The 16286-nt window shown below is 43.8% G+C and overlaps 1 protein-coding gene and 1 long non-coding RNA gene across 2 annotated transcripts in view; one reads left to right on the top strand and one right to left on the bottom strand.

Moving 5' to 3' along the window:
* The window catches only part of LOC126419239 (uncharacterized), a 549653-nt gene that overhangs the window by 130511 nt on the left and 402856 nt on the right, over positions 1–16286 (top strand). The gene's annotated exons all lie outside the window — the stretch shown is intronic.
* The window catches only part of LOC126419238 (scavenger receptor class B member 1), a 417921-nt gene that overhangs the window by 374767 nt on the left and 26868 nt on the right, over positions 1–16286 (bottom strand). The window lies entirely within an intron of this gene.

Below are 16286 nucleotides of genomic sequence, written 5' to 3'. Positions count from 1 at the left end.
GTGTTTGCAAGGACAAAAATCGAGAAAAAAAGCTAAATGAAACATTCCGATTTAGTTTTAAGGTCCTAGTTGGTTATTACACACACCAATAAAAACTGCAATAATGGCGGAAAATTACGGGAGGGGTTTTAATATATACCTTCACTTATGCGTCATCAGACACTCAGGGTCTGTTTGCTGGGCATACCGGCAGCTAGCGCAGGAGCCGATAACATTGATATACGGCGCATAATAACGGTCATTTCGCAATGGGACGACCTTGTTTGTCGAGGCGAAGTGGATGGAATGTGCGACAACGAAGCTGACCGCAGTAGAGTAATTACCTCAAAATGCAATCTCAGTGACTTCACACGTTACGTATTAAGACTCCTGTTACTATAACAGGGGTCACGGGTCTAGAAGGGTGTCGTCGAATCTGGCAACAGTCGAAACAGAGTCGGACAAATAATGATTTGAACTTCAAATGGAATTTTCCTGTTTGGGGCCTTTTATTCCGAAAGTTCTTTAACGCACGTTATTTGAAAAAGCATTTCACTCATTTCAACAGCAGTATATTCACTACACCACGAAACTTCTCAAACAGTAATCCGATGTTGCAGAACTGTTCAAAACTGTAGTAGAGACCACAAAACGCCTGGTTCGTCGCCACAAGAAAATATCCACAGGTTCACTACTTACAGTAAACACTATCTGCGTGTCGTCGCACAGTTCGTGGGAAAGGAACTGATACTCCATCGCGAATTAACGCCAGTACATAATATCTATCACTTCGTAGTCTGTGTACCGAACTTTTCTTATGAGCAGAGTGCGTAACCACGTGTTTTGGTTGTACTAGCTGCATTTCCACTCCACTCATACTTGACACAGCATATTCAATGATTATAAGGCGTCGTATATTTTCCAAATAAACCACTCTTCGTTGCCTGACGGATGTGACATATGTCCAAAGGGCTGTTAAATCGAAATATAATGGCTTGAACTCAAATTCAGTGTGGTACTTAGCTATGTTTGTACACACATTTGCTTTTTTATTTATCTTACAGCCTACATAGGAAAAGTGACAGGTGAACTGAAGAAGAAAATTGTGAGCAAATGATTATAGTCTGATTTACCAGCCAAAGAACTACGGGGGAAAACGTAATATTAAGAGGCCTACTTCTTCTATACATGGAATTTTTTTGGTAAGATTTTGTGTTGGTATAGATAAACAACTCGAAGGTATCGAAATAAACGAAAACTCACTTGAAGTGCTTCAGTACTGATTTTCGACGAATAAACTAACGTGAATGAATATCTGAGAATTGCCAGGTTGATAGTTGCTACTACAGTAGCAGAAATTATGACGGAGTACGAGGGTTTTCTTTTTTTCAACCTCCGTTCGTTTGCGAGATGGAAACCACGATGAAAATAAAACATGCGGTATTTGCAATATTTAGCTAAACTTTCCAGCTACTTCCCTACATAGTCACCGAGCGAGATGGCGCAGTGGTAAGACACTGGACTCGCATTCGGGTGGACGACGGCTCAATCCCGCGCCCGGCCATCCTGATTTAGGTTTTCCGTGATTTCCCTAAATCACTCCAGGCAAATGCCGGGATGGCTCCTTTCAAAGGGCACGGCCGACTTCCTTCCCTGTCCTTCCCTAATCCGATGAGACCGATGACCTCGCTGTCTGGTCTCTTTCCCCAAAAACAACCCAACCCTCTCTACATAGTCGCCTCTCTGACTTAGACACTTATCCTAGCGTGATAAATGTAAATGAGCGTTTGACGTCATTGGCCGGGAGGCCCCTTGCGGGGCAGGTCCGGCCGCCTTGGTGCAGGTCTTATTACATTCGACGCCACTTTGGGCGACCTGCCGGGAATCTAATAGGCCCGTAGGACGGCAATCCGTCACGCTGACCACTCAGCTTTCGGGGCGGACATCCTAGCGTGGTACCACCTTACCAATAACCTTATCACAAAAGGCAGGCGTGTGTGATTTCCCCCAGTTCCCCACGCGGTATGCAGATCATTGTATGTGTAAAATGCTGTCCTCGTATTCAGAGGTTCATGTGAGTGAAGAGATGAATCTCAGAGAGGGTGAAGTCCTGGCTGTAGTGTGAGTGATCGAACACTTCCCATCGAAATGCTGCAGGAGCGTCTTAGCTGCACACTTGGTGAGAGACACTATTATTGTAGGCATCTTTACTTGCTCACTGTCCGTTCAGAACTGAAAAGTGTGATGTGATGCGGTAGTTAGCCATGCTGGAGATACTGAGCGGTACATCTGCGCAAAGTTTCACAGGAATTTCCCTGAGGTTTTAATTTCGCGACCGGCCACAAGTTGATAAAAAAAATAGCCCTCTTAGATTCTCGAATAGTGGACGGTTTGCTCTAAAATTTGTGTTTAACCTACAGGAAATGTTATTGTGAAAGATGATAATCTTTCAGCCCAGCTTGAATTGAAATTTATTTTGCTAAGTTTCATGACGTAATTCGGAGCAGTGGAAGCAATGTCAGACGGATTAGATGACACTGTACATCTCTCATACTGTGAATCAGAATTTCTCTGTCACAAAACGGGTTGAAGTTAATATGTTTCACGGCTGATCCACGTTCATCTGACAACAAAGTATGAAACGTTTTACAATAGATAATAATGATATCATCTCCTGGGATAAACTTATTCTTTTGCGGTGTACAATGAAGTGCTCCTTCATTATTTTCTTGACATGTCTGACGGAATCTTTTACGGTGAAAGAGTCTTAACTCATACTCTTTGCTTGTTTTTATACCCTCGTTTACAAAATTTGTACGGTAAAAAGCGACAAACCCATTTCCAAGCTCGGCGTGTTTCTTGCTCTGGTACTGATTTTGTGTACCGTTTGCGATCTTAGATGATGATCTTCACGCAAGATCAGAGACGAAACTGAAAAGCGACAAGTGCACGATAACATGGACTTGATACATGAACGATGCAAGAAATATACTGTTTCAGTCCTCTAAGTACGAACAATGTGTACCCTGATTACGTACCGTACTTCAGGAAAAAAGCTCAGGAGTACTCACGGCAGTGTGCTACAATTATTTTGTCGCAGTTTATACATGCAGCGATGACGACGCATCATATTATGCGTAGTGCTCTCTCCCATAAAGTCTCTAGTGAAAAACGGAGTAGAGAAACATGTTCGTCTGTAGATGCAGAACTGCTCCGGATGAGCACTGCGTAGTGGAAGGCGACCGACAAACGCACGCTGCTGATCTCTTAACTACAGAGCCATCTAGCGGTACCAGCGTGCACTCACTGGAGCTAGTTGGCTGGTTCCTGAAAATCTGGTTTTAAGCCTTCTGCTGAGAAGTTCAGGTTTCAGTCTAGATACCTAAACGAGAAAAGATGCAGCAGAGAAACAGACTTTTGCGAGCTTGGAAAAAAGAAATTTGTTGAAGTTAGGTAAAGGAAACTCGTGGCATCATCAGGTAACAGGAACAACGGCACCTCTGCGAACCTACTATTGTATTCACAATTACTTTTTCAACGAAGGTCGTACAGGTTACTATAACATCACGACACGAGCAGTAATATGCAAATACGGTATTAAAGCGATAACTGAAATTGTTAATTTAACACAGAATTTTATTCAGAGCCTGAAGACATTAATTCAGAATACAATCTGGTAACTCGTAAAATAAATATTTTTGACCCGAAATTGACAACCAAGGGCAAATACCTTCACTGAGGGCCAAACGTAGTACTGTGATGTCACACGCGGAATTCTCGTATTACTGACTACATGAACACCTACATTGCAGGGCACAGTTGTTTCTCAAGTATTAATGCGTCGTCAAGTACATATACCTCACTTGGTACACAGGGGTAGACTTCATCAATGATGTTTGCATCGAGCATGCCTCAGGAGCGGGTCGCATGCAAACCACGTATACTTGCGATTGCCGAACAGTATTTAAATTCAACAATAGTGATAGTGATGACCTGACTGAACTGAAGTATATTGATAAGAGCGTGCAGTCCACTTTCACAATACGATGAATATGATTGTCCAAGGCCTACAGCCACGGTATTATTACTATGGGCCTTCTTCGTATTTACCAGAGGCATATATGGAACACGAGGGCAACGTAGTTCAAATGGTTCAAATGGCTCTGAGCACTATGGGACTCAACATCTTAGGTCATAAGTCCCCTAGAACTTAGAACTACTTAAACCTAACTAACCTAAGGACCTCACACACACCCATGCCCGAGGCAGGATTCAAACCTGCGACCGTAGCAGTCCCGCGGTTCCGGACTGCAGCGCCAGAACCGCACGGCCACCGCGGCCGGCAGGGAACGTAGTTACGAAAATTACGTTGTAACCTTATAAACATGCACTTCATATTTTTCGAAAAAAAACGTATCCAGTATGAAAAGGTTACACTATTGAGAAAAAGGGAAAACAGTTTTTAATCGTAATTATAAGCGCTTTTTCAACGATATTACTTTGCACAGTTACTTTCGTTGCTCGACCTACTTACAAGGGAACCTCCCCATCGCACCCCCTCAGTTTTAGTTATGAGTTGGCACAGTGGATAGGCCTTGAAAATCTGAACACAGATCAATCGAGAAAACAGGAAGAAGTTGTGTTGCACTATGAAAAAAATAAGCAAAATATACAAACTGAGCAGTCCATGCGCAAGATACGCAACATCAAGGATAGTGTAAGCTCAGAAGCTCTGTGGTCCCGTGGTTAGCGTGAGCAGCTGCGGAACGAGAGGTCCTTGGTTCAAGTCTTCCCTCGAGTGAAAAGTTAACTTTCTTTATTTTCGCAAAGTTATGATCTGTCCGTTCGTTCATTGACGTCTCTGTTCACTGTAATAAGTTTAATGTCTATGTTTTGCGTTCGCACCGCAAAACCGCGCGAGTAGTAGACGAAAGAACGTGCCTCTCCAATGGGAACCGAAAACATTTGATCGCAACGTCATAGGTCAACCGATTCCTCCACAGGAAAACACGTCTGATGTATTCTATACGACACTGGTGACGGCATGCGCGTCACATGACAGGAATACGTTGTCGACCCACGTAACTTGTACACTTGGCGATTGGGTAAAAATATTCTTCTACCTTGCCCGATTTAGGTTTTCTTGTGGATGTGATAATCACTCCCAAAAAAGTGATGAAAACATAAGAGTCTGTCACATAAACTGCAACAAATGAATGCAACAGTTTCACAGTTGCACAGTTTTCACTGTGCTCTGTCAAAACATGTTTTTAACGTTTTCAATTTTTTCCGTGTGTAGACCGTCAAATCCTGCATATGTCCTAGCAAATCTGAACATGTCCTGGAATTTTGGAGAGCGAAGTTGATTATGGGTGAGTGCCTGAACTTTGATAATTGTCTGGAAATAAAAAATTAAACTTTTCGCTCGAGGGAAGACTTCAACCAAAGACCTCTCGTTCCGCAGCTGCTCACGCTAATCACGGGACCACAGCACTCCCGAGCTCAGACTACCTTGATGCTGGCTATCTTGCGGATGGACTACTCAGTTTGTATATTTTGCTTATTTTTTTCATAGTTCCACAGAACTTCTTCCTGTTTTCTCGATTGATCTGTGTTCAGTTTTTCAAGGCCTATCCACTGTGCCAACTTATAACTAAATCTGAGGGGGGTGCGATGGGGAGGTTCCCTTGTTAGAAATAAGAAAAGCGCCATTAAAGGCCTAATACCGATGGCGTAACGAGTATTAGGCGTCAGGCTTCAATTAAATAGGTTCGAAGATGCGTTATTCGGGATTATCAATTTATCCTAGAACTTTTTATGATATAAATCTCAAATTTCTTCTTAAGCAGTTCTTTGTGTATGTGAAATACAACAAAATGCTCAGTAGGTCAAATTCCACATTGAGCTGAAACTTTTCCCAGAACTGAATAAGGTGAATCAGCTCTCAAAGCGGAAAAAAGCAGGGGGTACGTAAAAACCACGCGTATTCCAAGTAAACGAGTGTGATGTTCGAAACAACTTTCTTAGTGGCTGCTGTTCCACTTCAAACAAAAATAAAACCACTAGTATACAAGTATGATATGCCGTTCCCCGTAACAGAAGATATTCTGAGTATATTTTAAATGAGAGGTGTACCCACACTGATTTTAGCAGTCATTTTCGCAAGACATTCCAGGACTGAAACTAACTGCCAGATTAGTGTTGTGTGCCCGTTAGGGCCTCAGACAACAACCGTACTTTCCACGATTAACCCTTGTGCAGACTGATCTGTTCGCTCATGACTCGCGATTCGCTGTCGTTTATGTCCGAACATCTCTCCTTCTTTGCATGCACAATACGTGGTTCTGGGTTCGAGTGTCGATGCGGCATACACATTTATTCTGTCAGAAAGTTTCAAAACTGTGCTCACTACGCTGCAGAGAGAAAAATTGATTTATTTCGAGGTTATTTCAATAACAGGCCAGCTACAAGCAAAAATAAGTATCATTTAGCGTCCTGATGCTTATCTGTTTTCCATTTAACATGGCTTTCATCTGTCCATCATTTGGCCGTTTCTAATGCTGCAAATTCTCGTATCGGGTGTCACAGCCACAAATTTTTAAGACACTTTCATTTTACATCTTGGATTTATTATGACCACAGTAATTTATTTCACACGATGAGCTGTTTTTGGTAGTGTGCTATTTTCAAGTGTTAACTCATACACTCGCAATTTAGCAGTTACCTTGAGTAGGTGTATACATCATACATCTTTCACTGAAATATGTAACTGCTATCGTAGCAGATTCGAATGAGTGGGGAACATTGTTCCTGTCGAGTCGTCTGCGACAGCAGTTGTATACATTGCCCGATAAAAAAGTGAACACCCAGAAGCGGAGAAAGAAACGAAATGAAACTTCCCGGGCCGAGAGGCTACATGATGTTATTTCGGTGGTTACAAGATCGAGTCGAATTTACACTACTGACCATTAAAATTGCTACACCAAGAAGAAATGCAGATGATAAACGGGTATTCATTGGACAAATGTATTATACTAGAACTGACATTTGATTACATTTTCACGCAATTTGAGTGCATAGATCCTGAGAAATCAGTACCTAGAACAACCACCTCTAGCCGTAATAACGGCCTTGATACGCCTGAGCATTGAGTCAAACAGAGCATAGATGGCGTGTACAGGTACAGCTGCCCATGCAGCTTCAACACGATACCACAGTACATCAAGAGTAGTGACTGACGTATCGTGACGACCCAGTTGCTCAGCCACCATTGACCAGACGTTTTCAGTTGGTGAGATATCTGGAGAATGTGCTGGCCAGGGCAGCAGGCGAACATTTTCTGTATCCAGAAAGGCCCGTACAGGACCTGCAACATGTGGTCGTGCATTATCCTGCTGAAATGTAGGGTTTCGTAGGGATCGAATGAAGAGTAGAGCCACGGGTCGTAACACATCTGAAATGTAAACAGAACCTGGATTCATCCGAAAAAGTGATGTTTTGCCATTTGTGCACCCAGGTCCGTCGTTGAGTACACCATCGCAGACGATGCTGTCTGTGATGCAGCGTCAATGGTAACCGCAGCCATGGTCTTCGAACTGATAGTCCATGCTGCTGCAAACGTCGTCAAACTGTTAGTGCAGATGGTTGTTGTCTTGCAAACGTCCTCATCTGTTGACTCAGGGATCGAGACGTGGCTGCACGATCCGTTACAGACATGCGTGTAAGATGCCTGTCATCTCGACTGCTAGTGATACGAGGCCTTTGGGATCCAGCACGGCGTACCATATTACCCTTCTGAACCCACCGATTCCATATTGTGCTAACAGTCATTGGATCTCGACCAACGTGAGCAGCAATGTCGGGATATGATAAACCACAATCGCGATAGGCTACAATCCGACATTTATCTAAGTCGGAAACATGGTGGTACGCATTTTTCCTCCTTACACGATGCATCACAACAACGTTTCACCAGGCAACGCTGGTCAACTCCTGTCTGTGTATGAGAAATCGGTTGGAAACTTTCCTCATGTCAACACGTTGTAGGTGTCGCCACCGACGCCAACCTTGTGTGAATGCTCTGAAAAGCTAATCATTTGCATATCATAGCATATTCTTCCTGTTGGTTAAATGTAGCGTCTGTAGCACGTTATCTTCGTGGTGGAACAATTTTAGTGACCAGTAGTGTACAAAGAACTTGGCTGTATGGAGCCACGTATCATTTTGACATTGCGCTCCTGTGGCTTGCATGTATACACTGATTTGCTTGTGTAGGATGTTAAAATGCTGTTGCATCCTCTCCTGAGACACAATTTTTGTGAATGGTCCTTGATACCCTGGGTGCTGGTTGTAGGAGGGAGTTTACGTCCGAACTAATGACATATATTTTCTCTCTGGAACAAATATGGGGACGTTGCTGGCCGCGGAAGTACCTTGCGCAGACAGTTCATAGAGATATGTTCCATTAGTGGAAGAGCAGTTTCCTGTTGAAAAATGGCACCGTCACATGAGTATTAACATATGGGGACGCAGGTATCCGTGACGTACCGTCGTGCCGTCATAGTTGGCACAATCACTACCAACCGTGACCCGAAGTAATATCCGAAGACCACTATTGTGCCGTTTCGAAACACTAGAAGAATGGGACATCTCTCCAGGTCGCCGTCATACTCCCTGACGAAGGTCATGCGGGTCAATACCGAACCGTGATCCATCGCTCAACACAATGCGACGCCATTAATTAGCAGTCCATGCTTCCCGCTCACCGTACCACTTCAGAGGCACCCGTTTGTGCTGTTATTTTAACGACAGACTAGCGCATGGAAAGGCAATTCCCTTCTCTGGCTGTTGCTAGTCTGATACCAGTGGTGTGGGATGACATAGACTGTTATTTGTTCTCGTATGGGATGTGCAGATTTGAAGGGGCTGCAGTGACTTTGGTGATCCTCCCCTATGATGTCACTGGAATCTTGACGATGAGTTCTTATGCCCTCATGTTCTCTTGTAGCCCAACACCAGCCCACTGCTGCATCCGAACCCACACATATCTGGGTACCGGATACCAATAATGAAGCCTGTTTCAAATTCTGTCAGGCGTTGATAACGATCACATAATCATGCAGCATAATGACCCTTCTTTATTCCTATCATGCTGGTAATACAGCCAACCATTAACAGCACTAATGCACTCTGTTGGCCTTTTTATTAATCGCAGAGAGTTGCATCTCCAATCATCTATATACTCTCCGAAAGTGTGTTCGTGTACAAGTTACATTGCCATTCGTACATATGTTCTGGGTGCTTCACTTTCTTGGTCAGGCATTGTATTTAAAGGAGAGATGTATGTCAAATGACTGATCGTGGGAAATAAATCACTGAGATGGTCATACCTCAGAAATATGACTTTCGAGCTGGTAACTGTTCCGGCGTACCGACAAGCGCCTGCACGAAGACGGAGATCGCAAGAGCAAAGAAGGCGGTGAGACGTCAGCCAATAGCCCGCTGACAAGGACCGCACCGCGACAGAAGCGCCCTATAGCCGAAGAGAATATAAACGCCGCTCATGCCAGCCTCGGGGGCAGTACTAGCACAGTACTAGGAGAACACTACGATAGCTGTGACGTGTGATCCATATCACTTCCTCACATGGACGTTGTATACAGCAAAGGACTTTGATTGTTTGCATGTCGCCCATCGCTTGCGACACGATCTTATAAATACAAAGTTAAGTATTGTCAATCTACTTTATTGAAATAAAACCATTAACGTTGTTTACTTGAATTGTTGTACAGCATTCCGAGAACGCAGTGTCCTCTAGGCAACCGGTACGAGACGAGTGGGCAGGTCTGCACAGTAATAGTTGTGTGTATCCGCGTTTCCCGTTTGTACATGCGTGCTTTTTAAGCTCTTCCTCCATGTTTACAGAAAGAGACACTGATATTTTTATGTTTGACTCAAATATGTTATAGATGTTCGTAGTTCAACTGTGTTTGCTGTTCGTCTTATGAGTGCAGAAGTTTGTGTGTTTCCACTTCAGTCTTGTCTGTCCTGACTGTTGTGCTAGGCATTTGCCTCTTTACAACTAAGAAAGAAATCTTTTTTCACATAGGCTAGGACATTCAGAGAAACCAGTTTGATGTCAGCTGTAATTGAGAATTATGACTATTATAGAAACAAAATTATGTTCGTCTCTAGTGACATGAAATCTAATTTTAATGTTCGTAGCTCTTGTTCTTAACGTCTGTTTATTTAATTAGTTTGACTCAATGCGTACACATAGTCATGTACATTTATTGTTATTCTTTAAATACATTTGATTATTATTATTTAATATGATGAAGGTAAAGAACCTGGAAAGAAGAGAAATTCTGCTGACAGAACGGTTGTAAAATATCACGTCCTAGATCTAAATTTTCATACCCACCTGCAAGTCTTCTATACGGTTTACGTCCATTGCTTTATCAGCAAAATTTCTACAACGCGATCACTCACTTGGTGGTGAGTGTAATTGCTCCCATTAATCATGTCAGGTGATTAAGCAGTGACTCACTAGAGGATTGAGAGGTAATCGGTAATTACAGTCACGTTTGCAGCCAGATACCAGTTAATAAATATGAGCAGGGAAATAAAAATATTACTGCAACATATGGTGCCACACATAATTCTTCTGTCGCTGAGGTTTGAAGGTGAACGGAAAAATTTCAAGAAATTTGAAAGCATCTTATAAACAGAAGAATTTTTTTATCCACAATTACGTCTATACTTATGAAGTTACTGTGATGAGTCATAACTGACGAAAAATATCTATTAATCGACAAAGTATTTAGTTCAGTGTCTTTGAAGATAGATACTTTCTCATTTGCACAGAAAGTTGTATGTATATCTGCGTAACAACAATAATAAATTATCTGATGATACACTAGGAGGCCGTAAACCGATTCTCAACGAAATGTTAAATAAATAGTACTGTGGAAAACCAGTACTGTGTGATTTAGTTTTTAACATGATTATTTGTCAAAAGTACCGATCCAAATTACCGACAGAATATTCCATAAATTAAATTTCTGTATTCTTCTGTAGCACCACACTTGAATATAGTCTATACTCTTCTTGCCTGAACTGTTTATTGTCCACGTTGCACTTCCGTACAAAGCTACACTCCAGATAAATACCTCCATAAGAGACGTCCTAACTCTTAAATTTATATTTGATGTTAAGAAATTCATTTTTTTCGGAAATGCTTTTCTTACGATTTCCAGTCTGCGTCTTCCCTACTTCGTACATCGTCGTCATTTCGCTACCGAAAAAGTTAAACTCATCTGCTACTTTTAATGTCTCATTTCCTAAACTTTTCCCTCGGCGTCACCTAATTAAATCACACTATATTCTATTACCCTTTTATTTTTGTTGGCATTCATTTTATAACATCATATCAATACGCAGTTCATTCTAGTCAACTGATTTTCAGCGTTCCTGACATAATTACTGCGCCATCGGCAAACCTCAAAGTTTTTGTTTATTCTCTCGGAACTTTAATTCCATTTCCAGATTTCGTTTAGCGTATGCCCAACGAACAGATATATAACAATGGGGTCAGGCTACAACCATGTCTTACTCCCTTGTCCACTACTGCCTCCCTTAAATGTCCCTCGATTCTTACGGCACCCGAGCAGTTAGCGACACTTACCAAGCAGTGTGTAGCGTCAACTTTCATCCTGATGATGGTAGCGATGCTTTGTGACATGGAGTCCACGAGACATTCAAGCCATTCTGAGTCACAGCTGATCGAGTGTCGGGCACAATTCACAGATACTGATTGGAAGCTTGGTCCAAGGAGAATCACCTCTCTCTATTGCGTCCCAAAGGAAGTATAAATCGGCCATTATCTGCTCTTTGAATAACTGAAGCGTTAGCAGAAGTTTATGGTAATCGAATGATGATGATGATGATGATGATAATGGTGATGATGTTTGGCTTGTGCGGTGCTCAACTGTGCGGTCATCAGCGCCCATACAAAGTCGCAAACGAGAGAGGTGGCGCAGTGGTTAGCACACTGGACTCGCATTCTGGAGGACGACGGTTCAGTCCCGCGTCCGGCCATCCTGATTTAGGTTTTCCGTGATCACTTCAGGCAAATGCCGGGATGATACCTTTGACAGGGCACGGCCGACTTCCTTCCCCATCCTTTCCTAATCCGGTAAGACCGATGACCTCGCTGTTTGGTCTCTTCCCCCCAAATCGAACCAAAGTCCCAATTTTTACACAGTCCAATTTTTCACAATCCAATCTAGCCTCTGTCACAAACGATGATGATGATGATGATGATGAGGGCAACACATCCAGTACTTGGACAGAGAAAAATCCTCCAACCCGGCCTGGAATCGAACCCGGGACCCTGTGGTCCAGAGGCAGCAACGCTAGCCACTAAACCACGAGATGTGGACACAATCGGACGCGTGAAAGGAGTTTGTTACATCAGATATGCAGTTGGCTATTAAACCGAACCTTGCGCCTAAACCAATCTGCGTCCTATATGTTTAGTGGGACTATTTTGTATGATTATTCTGAAATGATAGGTCACTTAAATTAACCACAATTTATTTGTTGACCTGTAGCAAGTTTGTGGCTCCTTATCAGTTTCTCTTAATGCATCGTAACCATCCTGCTTAGCCACGTAAATCATTTTTCTTGCAATTATTTCAGCGCGCGAAAGTACAGTTATTTAGTTAATTCACCGGAAATTCTTCTAGAGTACTTCTGATCTTACATACGAGGCCGTGAAAGAAATTAGTTTTCCATTTGCTACTGATGACTGCCATTCACGCGACACTCTACGATCTTCAAACTTTGCAAAACTCAATATTATACTCTCTTTTGCTTTACAAATATCGATTTTCAATCACAAACACGACTTAGATACTTGTCTTTATCACTCATTGTACTGCAAAATTAATCTCTTGCTCGTCCTTCTGGGCTGCAACCCGGCCTTCACCCACCCTTGACCAGTCACTGACAGATTTACACCAACGTGTCGAAAGCCCGCGCAGTTTGCATGTGATTGCATGATCATTGGCGCATGGCTGTAACTTCTGGAATCTTCTAGAACATCAATGTTATCGCAGTTATCGGGAGTGAGCTGCTAACATCGAACTTTGGTAAGTGGATCGATTGTGCAATCCTTACGGAAGGGTTTAACTTTCCTTCGTAAAAGGAATTCTGGAAGATGTCACTGCTAGGATAACATTGCTCGATGGAACTTGGACCATACGTAGGTTGAAGTGCTGTAGTATAATGCAGAACCTGACAGAAATACACAATTAGACGAACAGATACGACACTTCCATTCACTTCTGATTACTCTGAAGGCACCGCGATTTATGATGTTCCCTCGGACATTACAAAAGAGCGGACATGGTCCTTAACAGCGTGTGTCATCACCAAGAACAGCAGTGCGTGCTCTGCAGCGTGCTCCCGTGCTGCTCACGTGATTGGTAAGGAGTGCTTGTGGTTGGACGATTTTTTTCCTTCGCAAATGCGGTAGACAGCTGCTGAATGGTCTTTGGCGCATGTGGACATGCTGCAATACGCCTCCCTAACGCACGCCACATGTGCTCGATGGGATTCGAGTTGGTGGAACGGGCAAGCCTACCCAGTCACCAAACATCCTCTCGTTCCAAGAGCTCCTCTACCTGCGGGTTCAGGACGGTCTCGCATTGTGATCCATGACAAATGAAGTCAAGAACGAATCCAACCTTGAAAATACGCACGTGGGGAAGGAGTACAGTGTCACAACGGCGTTGTCTAGTGAGTCTGCCTTGTCCAAAGACATGGATTTCATTAGTCCCCCATCGCCCACATCATAACAACTGAACAACAAAAACGATCATGAAACTTCCTGGCAGATTAAAACTATGTTCCGGACCGAGACTCGAACTCGGGACGGGGCGTGAGTCGTGCTTGAGTAGCTCAGTTGGTAGAGCATTTGCCCGCGAAAGGCAAAGGTCCCGAGTTCGAGTCTCGGTACGGCACACAGTTTTAATCTGTGAGGAAGTTTCATATCAGCGCACACTCCGCTGCAGAGTGAAAATCTCATTCTGGAAACATCCCCCAGGCTGTGGCTAAGCCATGTCTCCGCAATATCCTTTCTTTCAGGAGTGCTAGTTCTGCAAGGTTCGCAGGAGAGCTTCTGTAAAGTTTGGAAGGTAGGAGACGAGGTACTGGCAGAAGTAAAGCTGTGAGTACCGGGCGTGAGTCGTGCTTCGGTAGCTCAGTTGGTAGAGCACTTGCCCGCGAAAGGCAAAAAGGTCCTGAGTTCGAGTCTCGGCACGGCACACAGTTTTAATCTGCCAGGAAGTTTCATATCAGCGCACACTCCGCTGCAGAGTGAAAATCTCATTCTGAAAAACGATCATGTTCGACAATGGTCCTGGGTACATGACTTATTCCAATCTCTCGACGTATGAGGGTACGTCCAGACCATCCAGCAGTCGTCAGCCGCGCCGATGGAGTATTGGAATGCCCTCTACAAGAACTCCTTATTGGCCTTGTGAACAGCATGGCAGCACGTTGCAGAGCATGCAGTGGTGATCACATATCCAACTAAGAACCGTATCCCGCCATTCGCAATGTCCAGGGGACCATAATAAATCGTGGTGATTTCAGTGTAATTATTGACTTTGAACAAAAATGTAATTTCTTTTCGTGTCATTGCGTTACCCTCTGCACAGCCTGCCCGGCTAGCAGCGCGGTCTAACGCGCAGCTTCCCGAGCGGGAAGGCGTGCTGGTCCCTGGCACGAATTCGCCCAGCGGATTACTGTAGAGATCCGGCGTGCCGGCCAGCCTGTGGATGGTTTTTAAGCTGATTTTCTATCTGCCTCGGCGAATACGGGCTGGTTCCCTTTGTTCCACCTCAGTTGCACTATGTCAGCGATTGCTGCTCCAACACTGCCTCCAGCTACACGTACATGTACACCATAATTGCTCTACCAATCAAACATTTGGGGTTACATTCATCTGGTATGAGACGTTCCTGAGGGGGGGTCCACTGGGAGGCCGAACCACACAATAACCCTGGGTTCGGTGTGGGGCTGCGGTGGGGTGGGTGCTGTTGCTTGTTGTCGGGTTGTCAACAACTGAGGGCTACGGCAGGTCGAAGCCTCTCCGTCGTTTCTAGGTCCCCGGTTTAACACACAATACCCTCTGCACTATACTGCAGCAGTTCTTTCTTTGTATGGTCCAAGTTACATCGACCTATGTCACTTGGCAACGACACATCAAGCGAAATTTGCTTCCGTTCTTAAGTCTTACAGATGGATAATGGGCCAAGGTTGGAGAAGACTGTGAAAGGAAACAGGACATGTCATTGGAATTGCACTGTACAGGTGCTCACTTTACGCGTTGTAGGGAAACGATGGGACACCTTAATCAGGATGGCTGTACAGGTACTTGAACCACCGTACTCCAGAATGCGCGTCCAGAGTCGCACCATTGTCCCACGTCACACGGTGATGGCGACACAATATGTTTCCTTGGGCCGAGGAGGCATGACCACATAAGCACTCTCATGAGTAACGCGTTGCTCTCAGACCATTCTGGTGCATTTTAGAGGGCGATGTGTTGTAAGGCAGTGGTCATGGATAGGCTGCCGTAAGCGATCAAACGAATGTAATTACTTTATCGAGCGGTAAGTTTCTGTTTGGTACATTATTTATTGGGTCCATCCCGTGAGGCGATTTCTGCACTCCATAATAAGATGGTTGATCTGTTTGATATGTCTGTTCATACATTTTTCCAGCATTAAATTATTAGGCGAAATGCTGTACTAAATCTGTGGCAACCCTCCGTAGTCACCTGCGCGTTTTCTCGTTAGCATGTTTTTGCCCACTTCAGTCGACTGTGGCACTGTGGTTTTGCCCATTCAAGATGCTCACGGTGCACACTTTGGAGGATAACATTTGATTTGGAGAGTTTTTCCGACAGCATCTCGTAGTGGATAGTTGCACTTTTCAGGTTCATTGTACGTATCAGTTACTGGAAGAGCCATGGTTCCGGAATTCCACTTTGCGTGTGACGGCTGGAAAAACTCGTTTCCGCATCGTTTTCATAGCTGGCTACCTGTCGTTGATACCTTGCACGAACTACAGAAACCTTCTTGGCAGCTTCATCCAGCCCTTTACAGCTGTTCAACCTTCACCTTCTCTCTTTCAATTCTTTCATTTTACGAACAAGTCTTCCACATTCTTCTACACTTTGCAGATGATTCTCTCGTATTGTATCATTTTATCTCTAAGATTAGAAATATTTTTGA

Source organism: Schistocerca serialis, chromosome 9 (genome assembly GCF_023864345.2).
Source record: "Schistocerca serialis cubense isolate TAMUIC-IGC-003099 chromosome 9, iqSchSeri2.2, whole genome shotgun sequence".
NCBI classification, from domain to species: domain Eukaryota; kingdom Metazoa; phylum Arthropoda; class Insecta; order Orthoptera; family Acrididae; genus Schistocerca; species Schistocerca serialis.
The sequence above is the reverse complement of the archived record's forward strand: the minus strand, read 5'-3'. Positions and strand labels throughout refer to the sequence as shown.